General features: G+C 47.5%; 1 long non-coding RNA gene across 4 annotated transcripts; it reads right to left on the bottom strand.

Annotated features, from left to right (window-relative positions):
- Window positions 1-636: 636 nt before the first annotated feature.
- Window positions 637-4,608, bottom strand: LOC125546100 (uncharacterized). 4 transcript variants are annotated; one of them, XR_015602526.1, is made up of 3 exons: window positions 2,915-4,564; window positions 1,965-2,140; window positions 637-1,106 (listed from the first exon to the last, which is right to left on the bottom strand). It is a non-coding gene; the product is annotated as an uncharacterized LOC125546100 (long non-coding RNA). The 4 variants fall into 4 exon arrangements; XR_015602525.1 differs by having other exon boundaries at window positions 637-1,103; XR_007300439.2 differs by lacking the exon at window positions 637-1,106 and having other exon boundaries at window positions 1,668-2,140; window positions 2,915-3,105; window positions 4,035-4,553.
- Between the last annotated feature and the right edge of the window lie 21,915 nt (window positions 4,609-26,523).

The raw sequence follows: 26,523 nt of genomic DNA, 5'->3' as shown, positions 1-26,523 counted from the left end.
TGCCACCCCCTTGGCCGGCCCTCTCCTCCTCCCCCCTTTATATATGGAGTAGGGGGGCACCCCTTAGACACAACAATTGATCATTGATCTTTTAGCCATGTGCGGTGCCCCCCTCCACCACAATCCACCTCGGTCATATCGTAGCAGTGCTTAGGCGAAGCCCTGCGTCGGTAGCATCATCATCATCGTCACCACGCTGTCGTGCTGACGAGACTCTCCCTCAACACTCGGCTGGATCGGAGTTCGAGGGACGTCATCGAGTTGACACTACACCACAACACGAATGCAATGGCATGTAATCTACCGGGAGAAGGCCCTTAAGAGGGCAGATAAACTGCCGGGACAAAGTTTCTCCCGGCAGATAGAACTGCCACAAGAACAGCTGTCAAGAAATAGATCTCCCGGCAGATACAGATCTCCCGGCAGTTGCACTGCCAGGAAACGCTGTTTTCCCGGCAGATAGAAGTATATGCCAGTAATAGTGCCCCGGCAGATAGTCTGCCCTTGACTTTTACTTACCCCGGTAGTTTTCTTGATCTTGGTAGCATATATATTTCTTTTTATTTCTATTCATACAGGAATTGATTCAATATTCGGTAGCAGACCTCAAACACATATTGACAAAAAAATTCAATATTTCAACATTCATGGATCCATTCAGTAGCATCCAACTACATCGGTAAACAGAATTTACATAAGACAATAAGATTTCTTTTGTTCAAACTAAGATACAAATGGTTTGATCTTGACGCACAGCTGCAGGCATGTCCAGGAAGAAAAATTGCTTGTTCACAACCGTTTGTTCGATGGCTTTATTAGATGTCTTGTGAATAACAGACTCGCCACCATCCTGTGAGACCGTGTCCTTCAAAGAGAGCCACATGTCTCTCTCGAAGAATCACCAAACTTGCATTGATTTTGAAGATCGTAGCTTAATCTCGCCCCACATGATTGTGTTGTTGCTACGAATACAAGAAACATCATGTAGACATCCTAGTTGACAGGTACAACTACTATCATGCATGTACTTAAAGTTCTGTAGCATTCTAACAATCTCCTCCTTGTGACAAAACTTACAAGCTTGAGAAAAAAAACTTGTTGAACTGCTGAGAAAACAAAATCAAGTTTAAAATTTTTGAAGTACAAAATAGCAGCATCTATGAACTAACAAAATATTAACATCAAACCAGGAAAAGATTAAAAAACTGAATACAGGACAAAGCAAAAGATATGATAGCTGTACCTTTTCTAGAATTTATTTCAGACTTTCAGTGTGTGTATATATCTATAGCAATATTACTATCGATGATTATAAATGAAATTTTTTGACACTTCCAAGTACAATTCTGGATGTATAGTAAATACTAAGTAGTAAAATGCAAGGTCAAACAATTTGTACACATGTTATGCTTCCTTTTTCCCCAAAACTGCATGCCAAGCATAGCATGTTTATACTTAGGAACTCACTCGGGTGAGACAGTAAATAGCAGTGTTCATCTATGAGATGCAGTTTAGCGGTTCGTTTTTCTAATTACCCCGAAAGAAGTTTTCAAGCCATATTCCTAACAATCTGCAAGATACAACACTTATCTAAAGAGTACAACGCCCAACAAAGTCAGTACAAGTAGCATTACTTTCACGGAGGGAGTAAAGTAGCATTGCTTCAATTCTAATTGTAACCATCGACAACTTTCAAAATCCAAAAGGCACAACTTACAGAAATAAAGAAGTAAAATGTATGAGTTGCTAAACTTTAGCACCTTCATTCCAATATGCAAGTACAACCGATCAAAAATTCAGAACTACATGTAAACTGGTCTAGCATTGACTAAACAAGCTACACCAGATCCTTCTAGCACATGGGTATGTGTCCAAATTCTGGATCATACATCAGCACAAAATCACACGAAAGATAATATCAATCTGGATTATCTACTAGAAGAGAGAACAAATCCATATGGTACCTCGTTTCGGTGATGGAACTACCAAGACAGGTTTGCTGACCTGACTACTAAATATTGGCAGCATCTTTTGGTTCCTGGTGGCTCACTCCCGTGTAGCTCGCATGGGCTACACCAGTGCGCCCCACCGTAGCCACTGCAGGACCTCGGCATCTTGTTCTTTCTCTTTGGCAGCTTGCCTGCATTCGATCCATTGAATACACACTATTAGAAGAGCCCTGATCTCTGTCTGCTCTTGGCTTAGAACCAGAATCATGCAACCTCGGTCCATAGATAAGGCATTGTTTAATTTTTGTATGTTGTGCATTTAACGAACAGGAAACTGGATGCTCACTGGATTGTGCACTCAGTTTTTTTGAAAGACCAGTCATTACGAACCAAACTTGAAATTTGAAACTATGAACCAGTTGCTATAATGAAAAGAGTAATAACACCAATACAAACAACATGCTGCACTATTTCAGTATGATACAAATACAGATAATTTTACAGTATACGCTTAGTTTCTTTCAAGCTGTACAAAGTTAGATGCATATAAGGATGATTTACTGAAAGGATTAAGGTCAAATAAAGGGCTTTCTGCAAGGAATGGCCTGAACAAGAACATGTCATAAAGCAAACAATGAGTCTAGCATCATCTGAGCAGAGTATGGCAACAATGTCATCTATAATCCAATACAATATTTGAGATGTACCATTTGGCAAAAAAATCATTGGAGAAGCTCTCATTGTACACAAAATTGTCTACATGCTCTATATTTTGGCAAAGAACGTATTCCAATGCAGCACTTATAATCGGAACACACATAAAAATAGTTTAACATGCACTGAGTTGATCAAGTGAACGTGAAGAGAATTAAGATATTGAGGCTAACAGGAAAATTTCAACACCATAGCAGGGCCCATTACACAATTACTAAGGATGAACAATAGAAATAGCAAAGAAATCTCACTGTTGGTTGAGAAGGAGAGGAGGCGGGGCTGATCAGGCGGTGAAGCAGAGGGCGTAGGCAGTGCTGCTTGGGCGAAGAATTAGAGGTTAGGCAACGCTGCTTAGGCGCGAAGATGTAGATGAGGTGCTACCCAGGGCAGTCAACGTAGTCAAAGCAGCGCTGCTTGGTGGAGAGGACGAGGAGGAGGTGCGCTTCTCAAAGGAGACAAAGACTAATTACATAATTTAAAATTCAAATTGAAGGACCAAATCAACGGTACAACCATGATAAATGAAAGAATTTAAGCAACATGGATCCTCGGATAATCACATTCATATCCTGAAGCTGTACATGCATGGGTGTGAGTCGGATTGGTACATCAGTTCTTGTTCACATCACATCTATGCAATAATAACTTAACTATGGAAGAAATTAGAATAGAGGGCCTAGAATTCTTCACATGATACGGTCTCCTCCAAGCTAAATGCCATATTTTGAGATAGCCCAAACAATTGTCCTAGAACTGCGAACTATTCACAAATCTTCTCAGAACAAAACTCGCAATTGTTACAATTTTCTGTAGTGACTTCCAAAGAACAACCAGTGCAGTACATATCCAAACAAAAAGTTTGCCCAATGTATGACTGAGATAGGAAGTGTATGTATGGCCTAGCTAGCTTTACATAATCCGCATTCATGTTATTAAAGGTACTAGCCCCTTCTAATTTATTGACTATGGAAAATAAAATTTAGAGGCAGAGACGCCACTTTGCTTTTCTTGGTCTAGCTTTAACTGAAAAGGCTGTAGTGTGTAATAATACTGACTTGCTCATAAAAGTACAGAGCAATCTGCATTCCATAAATCCTAAGATGCAAGTAACATATTGAATTCTGAAATGCCTACACATATGGTTACGATCTGCTTTCAGTACCTCACTTTCCATCTGATGATTCAATTAAATCTCATTCATTTTGGAGTCTACTCTCTTCGCCTTATTTCTTTAAACTCTATTTTAAGTAGTTTCTATCTAATGATTCAAGAAATTATCACAAACTATAGCTCTTGTTCTGTCCACATATCACACATCACAAAACATATACCTGAGACTAATAAACCTCATAAGACAAAGAGAAATCTCACGGGTTGGAGTGAGGAAGTAGAGGAGACCCCGATGTAGTAGACGCGGCACTGCTCGTGTGAAAGAACGCAGAAGCGGCATCTGCTCGGGGGAGAGGATGTAGTCGGCGCTCTTCGGGGAGGGGACGAAGACGTCGCAGGAAGGAGCTTCTGGAAACAGCGACGCTGCTCGGGGTAGCAGCTCCTGGAAGCGGCAGCGCTTCTCGAGCAAGATCTCCTGGAAGCGAAGGCGCTGCTCGATGGAGGATCTCCAGCGAGCGGCAGGGCTGGTGGCGAATGGTGGTCGGGGTGGCGGAGGGAGCTCGGGGGAGTGGTCGGGGCGGCGGAGGGAGCTCGGTGGAGTGGTCCGGGAGGGGATGGCACTGGGGTGGCATGGTCGGGGATGGAGGTGGCATTGGGGTGTTGCGGGGGCGGTCAGCAGCCGCGGAGGGTAGGCGGCGGCGGTGGCGGAGGGCGCTCGAGGAGGAGGCTAGGTCAGGCGGCCGATTTGGGGATTTTGGCGTGAGTCAAAGATTGGGGATTTTGTTTAGTATTTGGAGTGGAAATTTTCGCCCTTCCCGCACTCTCCGGCGTTATCGCGCGCGTAGGCCACCGAGTATTATTGTTGTTTTAGTTCTGCCGGCAGTTTATATACCGTTGGGTACTTCTACCGGCAGTTAAGAGATTCCTGGCAGATAATCTGCCCTTGTGATGCTATTTCCCCCGACAGTTAATTGCTCCCAATCAAAGATTGTGGTGTAGTGTGAACGTGTGCAGAACTCGGAGGTGCCGTGCGTTCGGTATTTGATTGGTCGGATCGTGAAGACGTACGACTACATCAACCACATTGTGCTAACGCTTCCGCTTTCGGTCTACGAGGGTACGTGGACACACTCTCCCCTCTCGTTGCTATGCATCACCATGATCTTGCGTGTGCGTAGGAATTTTTTTGAAATTACTACGTTCCCCAACAATGCATTTGTAGTGTAGCCCCTTGCTTGCGAGTACTTTGGATGAGTACTCATCGTTGCTTTGCTCCCCATTTTCCCCGTTCCTATACCCGATTGCTGCGACCAGACGTTGGAGTCCAGGAGCAAGACGCCATTGTTGACGAAGACTCCTACTTCTCTGGAGGTGCCTACTACTACGTGCATGCCACTGACGACGACCAGGAGTAGTTTAGGAGGATCCCAGGCAGGAGGCCTCCGCCTCTTTCGATTTGTATCCCAATTTGTGCTAGCCTTCTTAAGGCAAACTTGTTTAACTTATGTATGTACTCAGATATTGTTGCTTTCGCTGACTCGTCTATGACCGAGCTTTTGTATTCGAGCCCTCGAGGCCCCTGGCTTGTAATATGATGCTTGTATGACTTATTTTATTTGTAGAGTTGTGTTGTGATATCTTCCCGTGAGTCCCTGATCTTAATCGTACACGTTTGTGTGTATGATTAGTGTACGGTTGAATCGGGGGCGTCACAAGTTGGTATCAGAGCCAACTGCCTGTAGGAATCCCTCTTCCACACTCCTTGGCCGAAGTTGAGTCTAGACATTACGAAACTTTTTACTAACATGGCTGTGTGCCTTACGGGACCACGTCGCCATTTGGGTGGTATTAGGATATTTTACTCCTCGATCTTTACTTTGGGACTCTGAACTCTCTTCTATTCGGGTTAAATGAATTTACTAACTCTAACATTAGGATCCGGTGACCACATTCACCCCAAAGTTGGATAAGCCCTAGTTATTCTTTAGAGTAGTATATTGAACATTGTCCACACTGTCATTTGACTCCTTTGAAACATCTTTGTTTTCAGATGGAACCCACGAGACAGGTCATGCGGCACACGACGGCCATTGGTGCCTCAGGATCACCTGCTGTGTTGGTCGAGATGATGACCTGTCTGGGTTATCGCTGGCACCCTGAGTACACCGTCTACGAGGAGTACCAGGACTTTAACCAGGAGCAATACCGTGCCATCGTCCACCTCTACTCTCGGGAGTATGACTCCACTACCGTGCTGCACACTGCTCATGGTGTTGGAGTGACTATCGACATGGCGGTCCATGATGTTGCTTATGCTGCTCTGACACATCTTCGTGGAGAGTATCGGGAGTTGGACACCTCCCCTTTCAAGCACATTGCTATCTCATCCGATGTCGGTGCGGAGGGGTACTACAGTGCTTCCTACTCCACCGTCACCCGAGAGCCCTTCTACCATCAGAACCTGATTCTGCATGCTGATGGGCTGGATAGAGCAAACCGATCTCTTCGCCACGAGTTGTATACCACCCGTCAGCACTTGTACCGTGCTCTGACGCTATTGCACCCCTCTGTCTGATCTGGTGATTTGTCGCGTTCTGTGATCTACCCTGCCAGGACCGTGATGCCCCAGGGCGTCGGCTGGCCAGATGTGGGAGGCTACTCTCCCGTACTTGGTCCTCTTCTGCCACCTGCGCGTCGGGTTCCGCACCAGAGTATCCGCGAACCCCAGGCTACTCACATGGAGGACTTCCCGTCGCGTCACTACCAGCTGCCAGGCTACACCTACCTCCACAGTTCCTCCTGGGACCGATGTAGGCTTGCCTGTTATTGTTAGATGCATTCACCGCGAGCCTACGTGCCGCCTATGATGTTCTTAGTCTATATACTGAACTCTGTGTACCGAACTCTATGCATGATCTCTTTTGTAAGATATGCCAACTACTATGTAGTATCTATCGTGTTCCTTTCATTATGCATGTTTCATCATGAATGATTCTTGTCCTTGCAAATTCTCAATGCTGAACTACCCCTGTTAGCAGGATGGTTAGACCAGGTGGTCGTGGTTGTGGTGGCCATCCCCCACCACCGCCTGAGTACATGGCTGGGATGATGCAACAGTTTGAGCTGAATTGCCAGTTCATGGAGAATATTATGGCTCAGTTTCCTCGCCCCAATATGAACCAGCAGCCAGCCCAAGTGACTCTGCAGGATTTCATGTGCCTCAACCCAACTGTGTACGACAGCTCAACTCAGCCTCTGGATGCTGATGACTGGCTCCGTGACATCACCTATGAGATGGAATCTGCTGATGTAGCCCCTGCCAGCTATGTGACCTTTGCTTCCTTCTTCCTGAAAGGACCCACTGCTCAATGGTGGGACAGCCACATGCGTACTCTGCCGATAGGAACAATCATCACCTGGCCAGACTTCCAAGCTGCTTACCATGCCCGCTTCATTCCTCAGGGAGTCATGGACCGAAAGAAGCGCGAGTTCCGCAACCTCAGCCATGGCAACAAAACTGTCGAAGCTTATCAGCGGGAGTTTCTGGACTTGTCCCGCTATGTTGAAGAAGACATTGCAACTGATGCATGCTACCTCTTGAGCACTGCGTTGGATTTCCCCGAAGAGGAGAGGATGATGCAGCAAAGTAGCGTAAGTATTTCCCTCAGTTTTTGAGAAACAAGGTATCAATCCAGTAGGAGGCTATGCACGAGTCCCTTGTACCTACACAAAAACAATAGTTCAACGCAACCAACGCGCTTAGGGGTTGTCAATCCCTTCACGGTCACTTACGAAAGTGAGATCTGATAGAGATGATAAATAATATTTTTGGTATAGAGATGCAAAGTAAAAAGTAAAAGCAAAGTAAAAGAAAGGCAATAATAAAGTGATGGAGATTGATATGATGAGAATGAGACCCGGGGGCCATAGGTTTCACTAGTGGCTTCTCTCAAGAGTATAAGTATTCTACGGTGGGTGAACAAATTACTGTTGAGCAATTGACAGAATTGAGCATAGTTATGAGAACATCTAGGTATGATCATGTATATAGGCATCACGTCCGAGACAAGTAGACCGACTCCTGCCTACATCTACTACTATTACTCCACTCATCGACCGCTATCTAGCATGCATCTAGAGTATTAAGTTAAAACAGAGTAACGCCTTAAGCAAGATGACATGATGTAGAGGGATAGTTTCATGCAATATGATAAAAAACCATCTTGTTATTCTCGATGGCAACGATACAATACGTGCCTTGCTGCCCCTTCTATCACTGGGAAAGGACACCGCAAGATCGAACCCAAAGCTAAGCACTTCTCCCATGGCAAGAACAACCAATCTAGTAGGCCAAACCAAACTGATAATTCGAAGAGAGTTGCAAAGATAACCAATCATACATAAAAGAATTCAGAGAAGATTCAAATATTATTCATAGATAGACTTGATCATAAACCCACAATTCATCGGTCTCAACAAACACACCACAAAAAGAAGATTACATCGAATAGATCTCCACGAGAGAGGGGGAGAACATTGTATTGAGATCCAAAAAGAGAGAAGAAGCCATCTAGCTACTAACTATGGACCCGTAGGTATGAAGTAAACTACTCACACTTCATCGGAGAGGCTTGGATGATGATGTAGAAGCCCTCCGTGATCGATGCCCCCTCCGGCGGAGCTCTGGAACAGACCCCAAGATGGGATCTCATGGATACAGAAAGTTGCGGCGGTGGAATTAGGTTTTTGGCTTCGTCTCTGATTGTTTGGGGGTACGTGGATATATATAGCACTACAAAAAAAGACAAATCCGTGACATTTTGGGCCGAACGATTTTTTTTCTGTCATACATATGACACTTCTATGACGATAATTGTGACAAAACCCGGTATCATCATAGATGTGGTGGGCTCCTACTTCTATGACAAAAAATCATGACAGAAAATGGGCTTTTCGTCCTGGGCGGGCCGGAGACGCAGCTGCATGACATTCCTTTGGCCGTCCATGACGGAAAAAACCATGGTAGAAGCGAGGGCGAGGATAATTTCGGGGAGTTCCCGGTTACGGTGGGAGGTCGGGGCCGAGCAATGCGCGTTTCTCTCGTACACGTACGCGCGTGTGTGTGAGGCGTTGGCTCTAACTGAACCCGAGCGAGGCGTTGGGCTCTAACTGAACCCGAGTGATTGCACTGCAGGCTACGCGTTACTGAACCCGAGCGATCGATCGATGGCTGTTAACTGAACCCTATCGAGCGATTCCTTCGCTACTGCTGCTAACTGAAGCTGATCGATGCTGCCTCTGGATGAACAGTGAGCGTTGCGGGGGGGGGGGGGGGGGTGGATGAACAATTCCCGGTGGGGGTGGATGAACAGGACCCCGTGGTGTTGCCTCTGGATGAACAGGACCCCGATCGAGCCGGTTGGGGCTGGATGAACAGGACCCCATGGAGGGCTGGATGAATAGGACCACCCCGTGGAGGGCAGGATGAACAGTAGATGGTGGAGGGCAGGGTGAACAGTAGCCCGTGGAGGGGTGGTTGAACAGGAGCCCGTGGAGAGGGGTGGCTGAACAGTAGCCGGTGGAGTAGCGCGCGGTGGAGGCTGGATGAACAGGAGCCCGTGGATGAACAGTCGCAGGTGGAGGCTGGAGGAGGTCGACGGTGGATGAACAGTAGCTCGTGGAGGCTGGAGGGTGTCGACGGTGGAGATGAACAGTATCCCGTGGAGTCCCGTTTTGCGGTACGCCACACCCCTCCCGATGAACAGGACCTTCGTTTCGACCGTAGCGCTCCAACACAAGTCCGTTTCGTCCGTTTTGCGGTACGCCACACCCCTCCCGATCAACAGGACCCCCATTTCGACCGTAGGAGGTTCGTTTCCTCCGTTTTGCGGTACGCCAGACCCCTCCCGATCAATAGGACCCCGTTCCGAACGTAGGAGGTCCGTTTCCTCCATTGTGCGGTACGCCAGGCCTCGTTTCCATCGCCTGTTCCGTCCAAGTCCTCCTGATGAACATGACCACGCATTCCGTTCCGACGCAGCCGGTTGGCTCCCACGCGTCCCGTGGCCTCCCCATGAACATGACGCATTCCGTTGCCTCCCCATGAACACGATGACGACGCTGTTTCTCCGTTCCAACCCAGCAATGTACACGAGCCCTGGCCGTACGTATGCGCGAGTAGGGGTTCGAGACCCCGCCCGTATGTACACATACGTGGCCGTATTTTCTTTCTTGCACCCTGGCCGTTGTACGTACGTGTACATGCTACGTGCGCGCCTCTACTACGATACGTGCGCGCCTCATCATCGATCAGTATGTACGTACACGTTCGCAACCAGAATGACAACTCTACGTACGCTTCGACCAGGTGGGTCCCGACTGTCATGCACTTCCTTGCCTACGAAGATGTAGCTGGTGGGTCCCAGCAGTCACGGGGTGAATCGTTTTTTTTGCCCGGACGCACTTCCTTGCATGCGAAGATGTAGCTGGTGGGTCCCAGCAGTCAAGGGGAAATGTTTTTTCGCGAAATACAGTGGCCCGTTCGGTGGGTCCCAGCTGTCAGGTGGAGGAATCATTATTTTCCGCGTAATAAGGAGGCACTTCCTTGCTGCGGCCGTGGACCCAGCTCTCAGCCTCTCCACGTACAGTCCACGTTCGATGGAAGTCGTTCCTTGACCACGTTGACCACGCCGCGCAGAGAGCACCAGGGGGGTGGACGACGGCGAGGCCTAGGAAGGGGACGACACGAAGGCAGGGAAGACTCGGTAGTTGTTTCCCACGCGGAGGGGAGTACGACTGTACGAGGGTTTACTGGTTCGTCTGCCGTCGCCGGAGAATAACAGCAGGTGTGGGTGAGTAGAGGGATGGCTAGGCCAGCGATGGGAGTACGGTCGGGCGGTGAGGCCTGCGCGGCAGCATAGCCGGCCGCGAGGAGGAAGGAGCAGGCAGTCCCGCCGACGCTTGTTTGAGCGGCTGGAGCAGGAAAAGCAGAGATTGAAGAAGCACGACGGCCATTGGAGATGAACATCCATAGTCAGTGCTTGTGCGTCAACATTTTTTTAGGAAAGCCTCAAATCTGTGGAAAACAGCATACAACCCATCTGCCATTATTTCTAATAATTTACAGCCCATTTGCTAATTCTTAAGGTTTTTTGGAGCCCGTATTCTTTTTGTTAGCATTACAGCCCATATTGTGGCAACGGTTAAAAAATTATACGAAATTTTGCATATTTCGGTACGGTCCGAACTGTTTTTAATCCCGAAATTTCGACTCACATTCAAACTGATTTTAAAAATAAATGTATATCAATATAAAATCCAACAAATTCTCCACACATAAAAATCAATGTAATTTAAAATTTTGAAATGAAAAAAAGATATTTGAAACTAATTGCCGGTTTAATGTGTTTTAAAAATGTACAACCCATTTCTCATTACTGATGGGCCATTTTCTCGGCCAGCCGAATGAAAGCTCTCCTCGTCTTGAAAGATTTGCAGCCCAACAGGCCTGACAAAGTGACTTACTTGGCAAATAAAAAAACTGTGCTGTGGCCGTGGACCCAGCTGTCAGCCTCTCCACGTACAGTACTCTTCCGATGAAAATCGTTCTTTGACCACGTTGACCACGCCGTGCGGAGAGCACCACGACGGTGGACGACGGCAAGGCCTAGGAAGGGGACGGCGCGGTAGTGGAAGCCCGCGCGGAGAGGACTACGAGGGTTCACTGGTTCGGCTGCGGTGTGAGGCTGCCGTTGCCGCAGGGCCTGGCCAGCGGTGGGAATAGTAGGGGGCGGTGAGGCCTCTGCGGCAGCACAGCCGACCACGGGAGGCAGGAGCATGCAACACAACCGGCGCTGCTTTGGGCGGCTGGAGCAAGAAGACCAGAGGTTGAAGAAGCACTACGGCCGTTGGATGGACATCGTATGGTCACTGGAGCTAGAATCGTTCATATTGACTAAGTTGACAAAGCCCTTCGTCCCCGTCAACTTAGTAGGCCCATGAGTCAGCCTCCCAGCAAGGTGGGTCCCAGTTAGCCGGGGGAGTATTCATTTTTTGTGCGTAATAAGGAGGCACTTCCGGTGGGTCCAAGCTGACAGCAGGGGGAACGTTTTTTCACGAAATACGGTGGCCCATCCGGTGGGTCCCAATAGTCAGGGGGAAATGATTTTTTTCGCAAAATACTGGTGGCCCGTCCGGTGGGTCCCTGCTGTCAGGTGGAGGAATCATTATTTTCCGCGTAATAAGGAGGCACTTCCTTGCTGCCGCCATGGACCCAGCTGTCAGCCTCTCCACGTACAGTCCACGTCCGATGGAAGTCGTTCCTTCCACGTTGACCACGCCACGCCGAGAGCACCAGGGCGGTGGACGACGGCGAGGCCTAGGAAGGGGACGATGCGGAGCCGGTGAAGACGCGGCAGTGGATGCCCACGCGGAGAGGAGTATGAGGGTTCACTCGTTCGGCTGCGGTGTGAGGCTGCCGTCGTCGCAGGGCCTGGCTAGCGGTGGGAATAGTAGGGGCGGTGAGGCCTCCACGGCAGCACAACCGACCACGGGAGGCAGGAGCAGGCGGCACGACCGGCGCTGCTTTGGGCGGCTGGAGCAAGAAGACCAGAGGTTGAAGAAGCACTACGGCCGTTGGATGGACATCGTACGTTCACTACAGCTAGAATCGTTTATATTGACTAAGTTGACAAAGCCCTTGGTACGTGAACTTAGTAGGCCCACAAGTCAGCTTCCGAAACGGTGCGCCCCAGATGTCAGGGGGAGGAATCATTTTTTGGGCAAGTGAAGCTAGAATATCCGAGATTGAAGAAGAAGCACGGCATCCATTGGATGGACATCCAACGTCCAGTGCTGCTAGAACCATGTGTTGACTATAAGTTGACAAAGCCTTGCATACGCGTCAACTCTATTTTTTTAGAGGACGCCTCAACTTAGTAAGGCCAAAAGTGTGTGGCAGAGAACTTATAGCCCATTTGAGATTTGTAAGAATGTGTAGCCCATTTTTGAATTCTAATGGAATTTACTACAGCCCATTTACAGTTTGTTAAAAGTACAGCCCATTTCAACCAACCGTTCAAAACAGAATTCAATAAAATTTCCCACATTTTGATGGGGTCCGAAATATTTTTATCCCGAAATTTCTAGTCAGATTAAATACAATTTCAATATAAATTTATATTACGTAAAAATGCAACGAAACATTGCGCTCACAACAATTAATGAAATTAAAATTTTCAATATCCAAAAATAATATTTTATAAAATAATCACGTGTTTGGTGCATTTTTTGATAGTTACTGCCCAGTTTTTATAATTACATCTCATTTATTATTTCTTAAAGCCCATTTTCTTGTTAAGCCTAATGCATCCCTCCTAGGAAAGATTTGCAGCCCAGCGGGGCGGAGAATAACAACTTGACCTTGCCTGGGTATTCCTAAAAAAAGTATAGCTAGGCTAGCCATTTTCAGCTTGAAAAAAAATATCTGGGCTGGATATCTGGCCTGGGCTAGACGGGCCACAACCCGCCTAGTTAATACAAGCAGCGATGTTTTCGTTGTTGTTCAGAGGATAAAAATTAATATCTGGGCTAAACATCGAAAAACTCTGCAGTGCTCACACCTCAAAAACACAAATACTGCTCGAGCTGCTTGGTCCCAGCTGTCGGCCGCTTCTTGTGCAATTCTCTCGTTTATTGACTAGTAGTACATAGGTTGACAATGGTGTGGGACCGTGATGTCAGGAAACCAGGGGGAAGCAAAATAAATAACTCCAGCGAGCGCTTCCACCTCTGCCTCGTTGTCTCCCGTGGAAACCCCTTTCCTCCTTTTTTTGCTCGGGCAAGAACCAATGCATGCAGCACGTCCATGCGGTTATTAGGCAAGAAATAAAAGCGCTTTGCACGATGGCCTGCATGGGTAGCTAATAAGGCATCCTCTTAACTGCTGTGATTAAATGTTGTGTTTAGAAGAGAGAAATATTCTTCTTTTCCACCAATCTGCTTGCACCTAGGTCGTGATGCACCTTCTAATACGACTTATTCACCTAGATGGAGGGAGTATAGTTTTATACACACACATATATATATATAATAAGGAGGCACTTGCGTATGTGAGGCTATGGACCTGGTGGGTCCCCATTGTCATCCTCTCCAAGTAAAGTCATCTCCTCGCCCGCGCGCGCTTTCCACCCGAAATAGTCACCGCCGCCCGCCCCGCTTCCCGGTGCAGGCGATTGCTCCGCCTTCAAACGACACAAGTGCCGTCCGTCTGTCCATCTGCCGCCCACATTAACGATACGCGGTTGCTGAGGCGGCTACTTCGGCGCCACACGTCCGTCCCTCCGCCCGCCCACCATTGCTATATAAACTGCTGCGCCGGCCATAGCTGCAGTTATCCGCATCCGTTCCCTTTCTCCTGTCCACACCACTACTGCCCAACATGGCTTCCTCGCACTCTAGCGCTCTTCGGGACGAGCGGACGATGGACCACAAGGAGACGGCAGCCATTGCTGTCGACCGGCTGGCCGGTAGGCAGCCGAAGGACGACGACGTCCCAATGGAGAACATGGTAGTCAACGATCCGGCGCCAACCCCCTCCTCGAGCGCCATCCTCGCCGGTGCATTGCACCATGACCATCGGCGAGGCCCGTGCCCAATATATGGACAGTGTGAGGCAGATGCATCAGGAGCAGTTCCGGGAGGCGCAAGCCGACGCCGCCTACAACCACCATCTCCTCCAGGAGCATCTGCAGGCAGAGGAGTAGATCGCCGCGGAGCAGGAGTTACTGCTCGACTCGTACCACTCCGCCCGCAAGGGCCGCCTCGAGCACTGGCGGGAGCGCATGTGGGTGACGGAGGCTGCGGCCGCCTACAAAGAGGCTAGCAAAGAGGGCGATGAAGCGGGCGAGGCGCTATTTGGCGAGACCGAGGATGAGGCATAGGACAATGCCGGCTCCGACGAGTCCCCGCTCCGCTGGCATCGATGAGGCCCTGCTCCGCCGAGGCCCCGCGGCGCCAACAACGAGGCAGAGGACACCGCCGGCTCCGCTGAGGCCCCGCCCTACCAACAACGAGGCAGAGGACATCGCCGGCTCAGCCGAGGCCCCACCCTGCCGGTAATGCGGGGGAGGATTTCCACTGCTCCACTGAGGCGCCGCCCGCCGGCAACGAGACAGAGGACATCGCCGGCTCCGCCGAGGACCCACCCCGCTGCCAACGAGGCTGCGCCACACAGAAAACGAGGAAGAGTAGAACACGGTAGGTCGCCGCCGCTTGGGTCCAAGTAAGGCCACCGCTGCTACCCTCCTGTTGAAGCCAAGCTAGGCGGGTTGACCATTGACGGCCCAGTTAGCTTCTTGGCGGCGACGTGGAGTCGGGGAGTTCTGCTGGAGAATAACGCTGCTTCTACTTAACTGCTGGTGCAGTTGGCTGACTGACACGTGGGCCCAACAGGCCACATGTCAGTTATGCAACTGCACCTGCAGTTAAGTCACTGAAGCTTCTGTTCGACTCAGCGGGACACATGTGGGTAGCTTCGGTTAATTAATTATACCTCTAGCGCACCCCTTTTTAGTTGAAGAATGTATGAAATATAATGAAATTTGGCATGTTTATATGAAATCCGACCGTGTATGAATGAATTTATTTCGATTAGTTCAAATTCCTGTATCACTGGCATTGGATGAACATGCAAAACAATATGTACTAGCATTATTCCCAGGGTGATCACCTCGTTTGCAGCAGTTTCACATGTACTCCCTCCGGTCCTTTCTAGTCTGCATACAAGTTTTGTCTGCAGTCAAAGTATCTCTACTTTGACCAATCATATACAAAAAAGTATGCACTTTCATAATGTGCGAAGTAAAAAGGAACAGAAGGAGTACAAAGAGTTTGAGCAGGTTTTTAGCGTTTCTGTACATTGCAATCAAACACACAGGCTGACAATTCATAGAGAACATTCAAAACAATCGATGATTATGCATCTCAGCGACTCACATGTCAGAGGCAATATTTACTTCACAACTAAAGAATCAAGAAAAAATTGATCGACGCTGCTGACAGCAAGGGCGTCCCATTCGAAAATATCAAACGCATGTCTTGGTAAAATCAATGAGCAAAATTTGACAAGGTTGTCCCATTCCAAAATATCAAATGCCTACGATTGTGGAATGGGCAGGGTTTGCCATCAGTTCGGACATTGACATGGCACCTCATGCTAAATAAACCAGCTGTTCTTTTTGTGTAGTTCCACCAAAATCAACCAAATTCGCGCGTAGCTTGTATGATTTCGCCCTTATATGTTGCAATGCCTTGAACTTATCGGCACCTCCTTTCTTGTGGTGGAAATGAATGATTCGATGTATTCATGAACATTTTGTGCAGTTCCCATTGAAATCAAGCTAAGCACCCTTGTTTGCACAAATACAAAACAGTGATTAGTATAGAGTAAACTGTAATATGAATTGACAGTTTCAACAGGCACATACATGGTCCATGTAGAGCACACTTTTAGAAAAATGGAACTCACCAGAAAGAATCCTAGAACAACATTGTACTCGCGCATCACAGCAAAAAAATGGAGATTTTGTCTGTCCTTCTGAGCTGAAGTTAGTTTGGTCTTGTGGGGAGTAATGTAACCATCCTTGAACTGCTCCTTCTGATGATAAGATAGACAGGGCTTCTTCATCCTGGCATAATCGGAACTAGTCACTTCACGTACTCCATATTCTTCTTCAGAGGAAGATGATCTTGTTGTGCAAAGACAAGAGGACTACTAAATGCTAGCATCACTGTTTGCTCGAAAAAAAGGAAAGGAAATATTTAAAACAGCACAGATGAAGCACTTCTCAAGGACAATACCACTTTTTCATGATAGCACCGGGAGTTGATTTTTGTTTTTCTTCCCATTGTTCTTCCCCTTTATCACTTGGTTCAATGACAAACAAGCTTCGCCTTCAATGTAAGATTTGTCATGTCAATTAGGGAGCATAAGTATACTACTAAACTTAATTTTCTGATGAAAGTGGCAAAATACAGGCCAGCAGTGTGAAATATCCTTATCTTACCCCAATGGGATATTACGGTGCACATACAGATTGGAAGTCTTGTCTCCATTTGTGCAGTTCACTAAAATCAAGCAACATTATCGTACAAGTAGCACAACATATGAATGCACACTACAGAATCATGTGAAAGAAGGCTAGTACTGACCTCTCATGATGCGGAATTCAAACAACTCACAAGAAGAAGATCTGAACCAAATTCGCCTTAATGGATAGGAAGTAAGATCTCCTCTTGTGCAGTTCCACTAAGATTAAGCAATCAAGCAACGTTGTTGGTGTGACATTTTGGTTGAACTGCACAAAACACTCTTAAAACAAAAGTGTTTTGTGCAGTGCAACAAAAGGTCACAATGGCAACAAGGTGAAGCAGATAACCCTGTTTACACAAAGGTGCAAAGGAAACAATTAGTGGTCAATAACGGTGGATGAAACAGAAGCCAACAAAAAGAAGCATCTACTTTATCTAAATGGGAAAGAAAGCAAGACAGTAGCATTTCTCAAACGGTGGCATTGATTAATATTAACATAGAGATTATATTAACAATAAAATTCGTTAAACATGTAATTTGCTTTTAACTGTGGCATTGCATCAATTTTCCAGCGGCATTATTAGAGGGTGTTTGTTTACAGGGACATTTTGGTGTAGGGACTAAAAAAATTCCGTGTCAGTCCCATCTAAACCAAAGAGGAGGGACTTTTAGGGACTAAAAGTGGGCATTTGGGACTAAAGAAAGAAGACCCCGAGGGAGTCTTTTTGGGACTTTTTCCAACAGTTTCCCCTGCCACGCATCGCACCTTGTCTCTATTAGTTCATTACTAGGGGTAACATGGTCTTTTAGCATGTCATTTAATAACCTCTAGTCCATGTTTAGTCCCTGGAACCCAGCAGGTAGGGACTAGGGAGTTTTTAACCAAATAGGGCCTTAGATTAACAACAGCTAATGAGTTGCACGGGACAGTGGACGCACCAGCACCATGTGCATCTACCGATGTACTGTGGTCATGCACAGTCTATTGAAACAAAGAACAAGCAACCAAGGAGCATATTTGTGTTGGTCCCAGTTTTGTTATATTTAGACGCCTTTCCCTATGTGAGCTCAGCAAATCTAGTCCTCCTCAAACTCTACAGCCTTGTCCCTTCCTTTCCTTTTTGAACTAGTACTTTCGCCCCTTCCTTTCCTCTTTGAACCACGTCCTAGATTTATGCGATACAACTTTCCCCACTACTTTCCCCCATTCCTTTCCTCTTTGAACCACGTCCTAGATTAATGCTATACAACTTTCCCCCCTCATTTCCTCTTTGAACCACGTCCTAGATTCATGCTATATACAACTTTTCCCACTACTTTCCCCCACTCCTTTCCTCTTTGAACCACGTCCTAGATTCATGGTATACATGTAGCTAGAGCAATGCATGTGGAGTAAGTAAATTATACCTTAAGGTTCTTGGGGCGTGGTTTGGTGGGCAATGGGACGGCAGCGAAGAAGAAGGGGACGGAGGCCCTCCCGCGCCGCCGCTGGGTGGAAAGTGAACAGCTGCGCCGGTAGTCCCTCACCGACGGCGACAGCGTTAAGCCTCCTTCCCTTCCCGGCGAACGGATCCTGCCAGCTCTTTGAGCAGCAGTGAGGGGAGAGAGAGGCCAACAAAGTCTTGTTTAGATCTGGAGAGGGCGAGAGAGTGTGAAGAGAGCAATTACAAGCGCTGAGGCTCCAGCGGGAGAGGGTGAGAGAGTGAGCGAACAGGCTAACCAGCTACACAACCCTCCCGTTATGTTCAACGAGAGGGAAATAACCTTTTATACATTCCTGCATTTGTGTGACAAGCATGCCGTGTTTTTTTTGTGTGTGGGAGTCATTGGGATTTCAATCATAATCATGTCATGTGGCTTTGGTGGTAAGACTATCCACAGTGGTGCAGAAATAATGCAGCCTTAGTCACCTTACCTCTCTCCACGTAGTACGTTGGGTCCCACCAGTCAGAGGGTGAAACAAACAAATTAATAAGAAAAATTAAAAGCGCCAGCGGTGTATCTTACCTCACACATCTCGCTACTGCTCGGGAACACTGTCCAATTGATCCCTCTGTTCGCTCACGTACTATTTTAAGTGAATCCTTATTATAACATGCACACAAATTTTGGCCACTTGTATTCGACTTAAGTCAGTGTGCCACCGTATCTCGTATACTTACTACTCCCTCCGTCTAGGTGTAATAAGTCACGTTAGAAGGTGCAACGGGACCAAGGTGCGTGCATGTGCGTGTGTGTGTGTGTGTGTTTAACACCATGTGTGTGTTAGAGAGAGCGACAGATCGACCTACTCCTACAGAGAGATGTTGTGTAGTGTACGATTTTAGCCGCGAGAGTCGGTGCATCCTCTCGTTTTCGGGCGTGTCCGGTAGGGACATGCGGACAGCTGCCATGCCCGCTCCTGACCGGCCTGGCCCACCCAAAGCCCCTCCATCGCCCGCGCGCGCTTCCTGCCCGAAACGGTCAGCGCCGCTCCAAAGAATCGGTGCCGCATTCATGCCCGGGCAGAGCGGACGCGACCTCTCACTAGCGCAAGAGTGATGGTTGCTTCGTCCGTCCAACTTACTGCTGGGTCTATGTGATTTGACGGCTCATTGGTCTTTATTACTGAGGTGGTAGGACTGCTGGATGTCCCACGCTTTTGGCGAAAGGAGGTATACTACTACTACTAGATTACAATTTTCTCCATTCTTACAGCAGAGGCGTGCAAGAGCAGTGAAAACACGCAGGCTCAGTGATTGCATGGCCCACCTCACACTACTATCACCGTGTGACACCTAACTCTTTACGTAGTACTCCCTCAGTTCCTAAATATTACTAGATGAGTCCCCGCGCGTTGGCGCGGAACAGCGGTATATCTCTCTGCGTAAAATTATCGATTTCATAGAACAAAAAAAACTCTATAACCGCATGAAAAATGTGGTAGCCAAACTAAATAAACTCCCATCATCATTTAGATCATCCCACGTAAGAAAAAAAGATCAGCCAACTCCTGAACTCCTACTGCATAATGGGATTATATTTTTCTTTTTGACATGTTAATGGGACTTAAAAGCTCACTTACATGCATGCTACCGGTGCATGCTTGCATGCAGACATGTTGATGTGATTTAAAACCCACTCACATGCATGTGGCACGGTATTTCTGCATGCTTGCATGTGGCTTAGTGCGGAGCCTCTCAACGTCAAGGTCAGACGGCTATTATGGACTGATTTACTTCATCTAACGGCTACATCAATTTTGGTGACGTGGCTCAAGGAGAGGATAGAGAATTCCTAGTAGTGGGGGCTAGCTATTACTAGTAGATATAAGTCTTTGTAGAGATTCCACTACATACGGAACAAAATGAATGAATCTACACTTAAAATGCATCTATATACATCCGCATGTGGTTCATGGTGAAATCTCTACAAAGACTTATATTTAGGAACGGAGGAAGTACTAGTATAGTACGTACTGTAATTTATCAGCGAGATAAATTTGTACAATGCTATGAAGCTTCCAGCTTCTGTTACATGTATCTTGCGTCCAAGGTTGCCCGTTGCAACATTTCATCAAATACAAAGGAGACTAACATGCATGCTATTGCATCTCAATGATTGATAGATCATAGCAAATATGTACTCCCTCCGTTCCAAAATAAGTTTCTCAACTTTGTGCAAACTTTAGTACAAAGTTGTACTACTACTAAAGTTGACACTTATTTTGGAACAGAGGCAGCTAAAGAAAAAAACGATCCATGCAGTCCCTAGCCCTTGAACCGTGAACCCTGACCAGGCTTCAATTTGCTGGCAATGTTCGAGCTTCCTAATAAATGAAGTTTGCAACCTTTTGACCATCGGATCATTTTGTGCAGTTTCACCAAAATCGAGATGAGCATCCCTGTGGCAAATAAATTAAACAAGCGTGATTAGAATAAGATTACTGGGACTAGTTGATGAGACATAAACTCATCACAAATACAGTACGTAGAAGCCAGTTGAGGTATGTGCGGGGCAAAGAAGTAGAGAGATATCTACAGGGAGTGATGTGGGCAGCTGGAGCAGTGGTGCAAGCCGGCTGTAAAGGGAGTTGTACCTGAGGGACGTAGCTCAACCTTGAGGAGGGCGGCGGGAGGCGGCAACTGCCCACGTCGCGGTAGTGAGCAAGGGACGAAGGCAATCTCACCGGCTTTGTGAGAGAGAACGGCGGGGACCCCTGATCGGGACGTGCCGACAGTGGGTTTTCACCGTCGGCGACGGCCACCGCATCTACACTAAGCATCCACCCCTTCCCCAAGCGGGTGTGATCCGCCGGGATGTTAGAGATGTGGCCATAGTCGTTTTGTGCGAGAGAGTATGAAGAGAGCAACCCCAACAAGCAACTGTGTAGGCTGGCCCGTCCTGACTATGTACTCCTTTTCTCTCCATATGAACCTATCATATTGCGTACGTGCCACTGAAGAAAAAAACTTTATTTATAAATGATGTGGCACCTACTACTCGTTCTCCTATAACCTTGCGCTTGGCATCTCCAAAATATTGACCTTGCGATTGGCTCTTCGCCTCTTCAGGAAGTCGAGCAATAATGGTAGTGCAGTATATATCATTCTGGCTATATGAGACCGAATGAATTGCTGCACGTCCACCACGTGGGCGAGGGTCGAGGGGCGAGGGAGAGTGCTACATACGGAGCAAAATGAGTGAATCTACACTCTAAAATACGTCTGTATACATCAGTGTTTGGAGTATGTACTAGTAGTTCATATTGAAATCTACTAAAGGACATATATATTCCAAACAATATGATATAATCTCTATAACCAAGGTAGTAGGGACGAGGAGTAAACAGAGGGAGTAGTAATTTTGTCTCCTCGTCCTGCGAGCCACCGCGCGCATGGGCGAGGGAGCGGGCGTAAGGCGTAGTAAGCAAGCTTCACCTCATCCTGCGAGCCACCGCGCCCGTGGGCGGGGGAGACGGCGTACTAAGCAAGCTTCTCCTTGTTCTGCGAGTTGACGGGACACATCAAAAGTACTCCAGTGTATAGAGCCTTGCCTCTAAGGTAGGCCCCACATGGTTTGCCTCTTTTTTTAACATAACACGTCAAGTCGCAATTTGTTTGTTCACCCGTGGTAGACGATCCTCCCTCCACCAAGTGGACAACCAGTACACGTGCCGAATTACCACGTGGACTGCCTTTTTCATACAGAAATGAGCTCCACCGTGTACCCGCGCGGGTGTGGTTGGGAAAGAGACTGGAGTACTTGCGCCGTGCATGCACCTCTTCTCTTCGTGCACGTTCCCCACCTATGTGGGTGTGTGTGAGAGATACAAACCGCGTTCGTGAGTGTTTTTTTGTTTTGGGGTGGGGGTGGATTTCATGAATTATTTGTGGGAATATGTGTCAATGACATCTCAAACAAAATTTTGCATGCAATGTGTGTGAAATGGAGGCCTATCCATATCATACATAGAGGGTCGGGCAATCCACGAGAAGAGAGGGAGGGGTCATAGCTATCGATAGAGTCGAAGAGAGGATCAAGTGGGTGGGTGCGAGATCGATGAAGAGAGCCATCGAAATTGTGTGTGTACAAGTCAAAGATATAGGGCGACTAGCCCACCGGAACGTTAGAGGGCACACGTCAAGTTTGTGTGTGGCAGGGAGGGGGGTGGTGGGAGGGGTAGGCAGAGGCCTAACTATAGAGGTAGAACGACTCATATATGTGTTGAGAAGGAGAGACCCAGCTATGTCTTGAGGGAGATCGGTCGACATCCATACATAACTGAAGGACGAGAAATATGATGGGAGAGAGATAGACGAGAGAGAGAGGGAGGGAGAGGGAGGGAGAGGGGTAGAGTGCTGGATGGGTGATGGAGTTGCTTCTTGAAGATGGTGGGAGAGGCCTACTAGACAAACTGAGGGTGGAACTGCAATGTTATCAATAAGAGTGGGGATGTGTTTCTGTGTGTGCCTGTGCATGATAGATCTGTCGGGACGCATCCATGGATGATGAAGGGGAACCATGTGTTTGGTAAGCAAACCTAACTAGATCGGTAGATCAATTGTAGTTTGTCGGAGGAAGGGAGAGACACAACTAATGAGGTAGGTCGATTGACATGTGGGTAAAAACGAGTTATAAGGACCTAGCTAGCTATATGTATAGCGAGAGATCGGTCGGTGTACGTCCATTTGTTAGAGGCTAATAAGGCCCAGCGAGACGGATAGACAGAGAGAATGGAGCTAGGAAGTGGTGCGAGAGGCCCAACTACTAGCTAGATAGGGGGAGGAGTGTGCGGTTGTGAGAGAGCGATGAAAAGAGGGGCGAGAGTTTACATGTGTGTCTGACCGTATGAGAGACACGAGGCAAGGACACATAAAGGAGGAGATTGAAGGTGTGTTTATATGTTGTAGGTAGGCATCGCTGGAGAGGTTTATCGATCGGTGTGTGTCGGAAAGGAGTTGTGGAGACTCTGGGAGAACGACCTAAAGAAAAAAATGAATGTGCCCGGTGGATAGAATGCCGAGGGAGGGGGAGGGCGAGGAGGGCGTGTGCATGCATGAGAGAAAGTTAGTGGTAGCTACAAAGGTTAGAGGATTGTGTGGGTGTAAGAGACTAACAAAGATCATAATTTGATATGAAAGCGGATTCATATATTTGAATAGGAGATCATAGTGTTTTAAACATTGCATGCATGAATATAGCGGTGATACACGTGCTGTGCACATGTTATACCATAATGTGATAATGCATGGTGTTTGCAACTCACAGCTAAATGCCGAACAATCTAAACCATACTATACATCAAACAATCTCACATTTTATTTGAATTTGTGATAATGTGTGGCGTTTGCAGCTTACAACTAAATATCGAACAATCTAAACAATACTATATATCGAACATTCTCATATTTTATTTGAATTTGTGGTAATGTGTGGTGTTTGCAACTCACATCTAAATACTTGTAGGCGTAGGGGGCGGGGCACCATACATAATGTGATAAACACATTATACATATGAGACATGGTTTAGATTATGAAGATCTAGCTAGAGCTAGAAATGTAATGTGATTTGAAATCAAAATAAAGTGGATCCAAAAAATCTAGTTCGAGTTCATATAGTACACATAGTTCATATGTAACTCGAGACTAATCATGTGGTGTGCTGTGAAGATAATACACAAACGATGGTTTAACTTGACAATAATGATGATTGTAGATCTTATTAAAACATAGAAACGAATTCAAATGCTTTGACTTCACAACAATCATTACTGTAGATCTTATTCAAATAGAGAAACGAATTCAAATTTACTTCATATTGAAGTGGTAGTATATACGTTTGGAATGCACTAAAACGTTCATTTGAGTAGTAGGTTGCATGCATTATACACGTAGCGAAATATTTTAATTGAACATAACATGAATTCAAAGTTTTGAATGACATTTGTAGGGCGCATTGATTTGGTACACTACACGTTAGGCTTGTCCGGAAATTTCAACCCGCACCTTGTTAGCCCAAAATATTTAAGATATATCTTTGTCTTGTTGTGCTCCGAGAACTCCCTCCATCTCAACCCGCGCCTTGCTATTCCGAAATTACAACGCACGCGAAAACTCCCACCTCCTATGAAATCCCAACACGCGAAATGCCCGTGGTACCCCTGAACAGAAAGAACCTCCTCAAATCGGTGGGGGTACTTTCGTAACTTACCCCACATTTCGGACAAGCGCGTCTCTAAGCCATGGTTCCCCACTACCATCCCATCCGCCCACCCATTCATACACCAAGGCCGCGAAAACCCGCGACGAAACCCCACACCCTGCTCCGTCCGCCACCCAGCCGGAGCCTCTTCCCCGACGACGTCGTCCACAACAACACCTCGACGTCCCTCATCCACCGTACCGGATGAGGATCCGTCGTCGATCTCATCGTCCCGCCGGTTCAGCCACCCCGTCCTCCACCTCCAAGGAGCTGCCCCGATGTTCCCCTTGTCTTTCGCGCCACCTCCATTCCCACACCGCCGTCTGCACCTGCACCACCGGAAGAGCATCATCATCATCGTTTCCTCGGATGAAGCTGTGGCCTAATCGGCGCCACCAAAGAGGTTGTACACTAATCGCCGCATTTTCTTCTTGATTCGATCTCACGGTGCTGCCGGCGCTCGGTCCCGAGCCGACACAGCGCGGCTCCATCCACGGCGGCGTTGTCGGCCACTTCCTCCACGGCGTCGCTCCCTCGGCGGCGACGTCCACATCAGTAGGACCTGCTGCTGCTTTAGCTCTCGCTCGCGCCGCTGCTCTGCTCTTGCTCTCGGTCCCCCGCCTGGTCTGCTCTTGCTATTGCTCTTGCTCGCGCTGCTGCTCTCTCTCTTGCTCTTGCTTGCGATGCTGCTCCAATTTAGCTACACTTCACTCCGATGCCGCCGGGGTGAAGGAAGAACCAGCCGCAGCGGGGAGGGGGGCTCGCCGGAGAGGTACCCCACTATCTATCTTAGGGTTCAGGATGGGGGCGGTGGTCGCCGGCGGTGGCGGGGCGTTGGCGGGGCGGTGGCGTGGGGATCGCCGGAGAAAAAACTCGGCACGGGGGGGGGGGGTCCTAGAGGGATGGCCGGGGCGGCGACGGACCGGCGGTGGGGAGTGTTTTCGGGGCGGGCGGGGCGGCGCACCGTGGGCGGCGGGGGGCTACTGTTTGGTCGGCTCAGGGGGGTGGAGGTTGAAGATGAACCGCATGCCCTTGATTTCGTATCCAACGGCTGCAAAATCGACTGACCAGAGATGAAAAAGTCAGTCGACCGATGTGTAGCCTCACCTTGCTAGTGCGTCCAGTTTCAACAGCAAAATTCAGTTTCGATAGTTAAGTTCTATTTCGACAGTTAAGTTCAGTTTCGACAGTTAAATTCAGTTTCGACAGTTAAGTTCAGAGATGAGCGGCTGATGTATTTTACATCTAGCACTTTGTGGTTATGTATTTTACGTCATGTATTGGAGATGCTATTAGAATTCCACTCAGGTTAACGTTGTTTGTTGTCTCTCTTGTCCTGCTTCAGCCTCGGCGTCGTACAACTCACCAGAGCTGCTCCAACGACGAAACCCTCCATCACAGCGGAGCAGTACCTCGGGCTCCATCTCCAGATGCTTAAGATCTTCTTCCCCTCCTCCGACAGCCAAGTCAGCCAGAGCATCCTCACCAGCCAACCCAATCACGCTGAGATCGACATGGCTTCGCCAAAGAGGTTGTACACTGGTTGCATCTCTTTTTTACTCTACATGTTATATATATTGTCCACTGAGCACACGGATTTGTTCCTTTAGTGTCTCCTTGAAAGAAAAAACGTAGGAATTTTAATTTTCACTTGTCCTCCTTTTCAAATTCCTATTCATGAAGCACAAGACTAAGAGATAGTAGCATAATAGCATTATAACCGTACATTTTCTTGTGGTTTGACTTAATCTCACCATGCTTCTTTGCATCCTGTGATCTTCCAATTGTTGTGAATCAAACACCCAGATTGGCAAAAATCCTGTGTTTTTAAATTCTCTATTTTGCACGTGCATTCCTATCCTATTCCTGTCTATTTCCTATCCCTGCATTGTTGTAATCCTCCAATTCAAACGAGCCCTTACAGAATTACTTCTCTTACAGATAGTTGTCAAAGAAAACCTTGCGTGGTTTGTCCC

This window comes from Triticum urartu, chromosome 5A (assembly GCF_056163025.1).
Source record: "Triticum urartu cultivar PI428250 chromosome 5A, HENAU_Tu73, whole genome shotgun sequence".
Classification (NCBI taxonomy): domain Eukaryota; kingdom Viridiplantae; phylum Streptophyta; class Magnoliopsida; order Poales; family Poaceae; genus Triticum; species Triticum urartu.
This window is presented reverse-complemented; position numbering and strand designations above follow the sequence as displayed.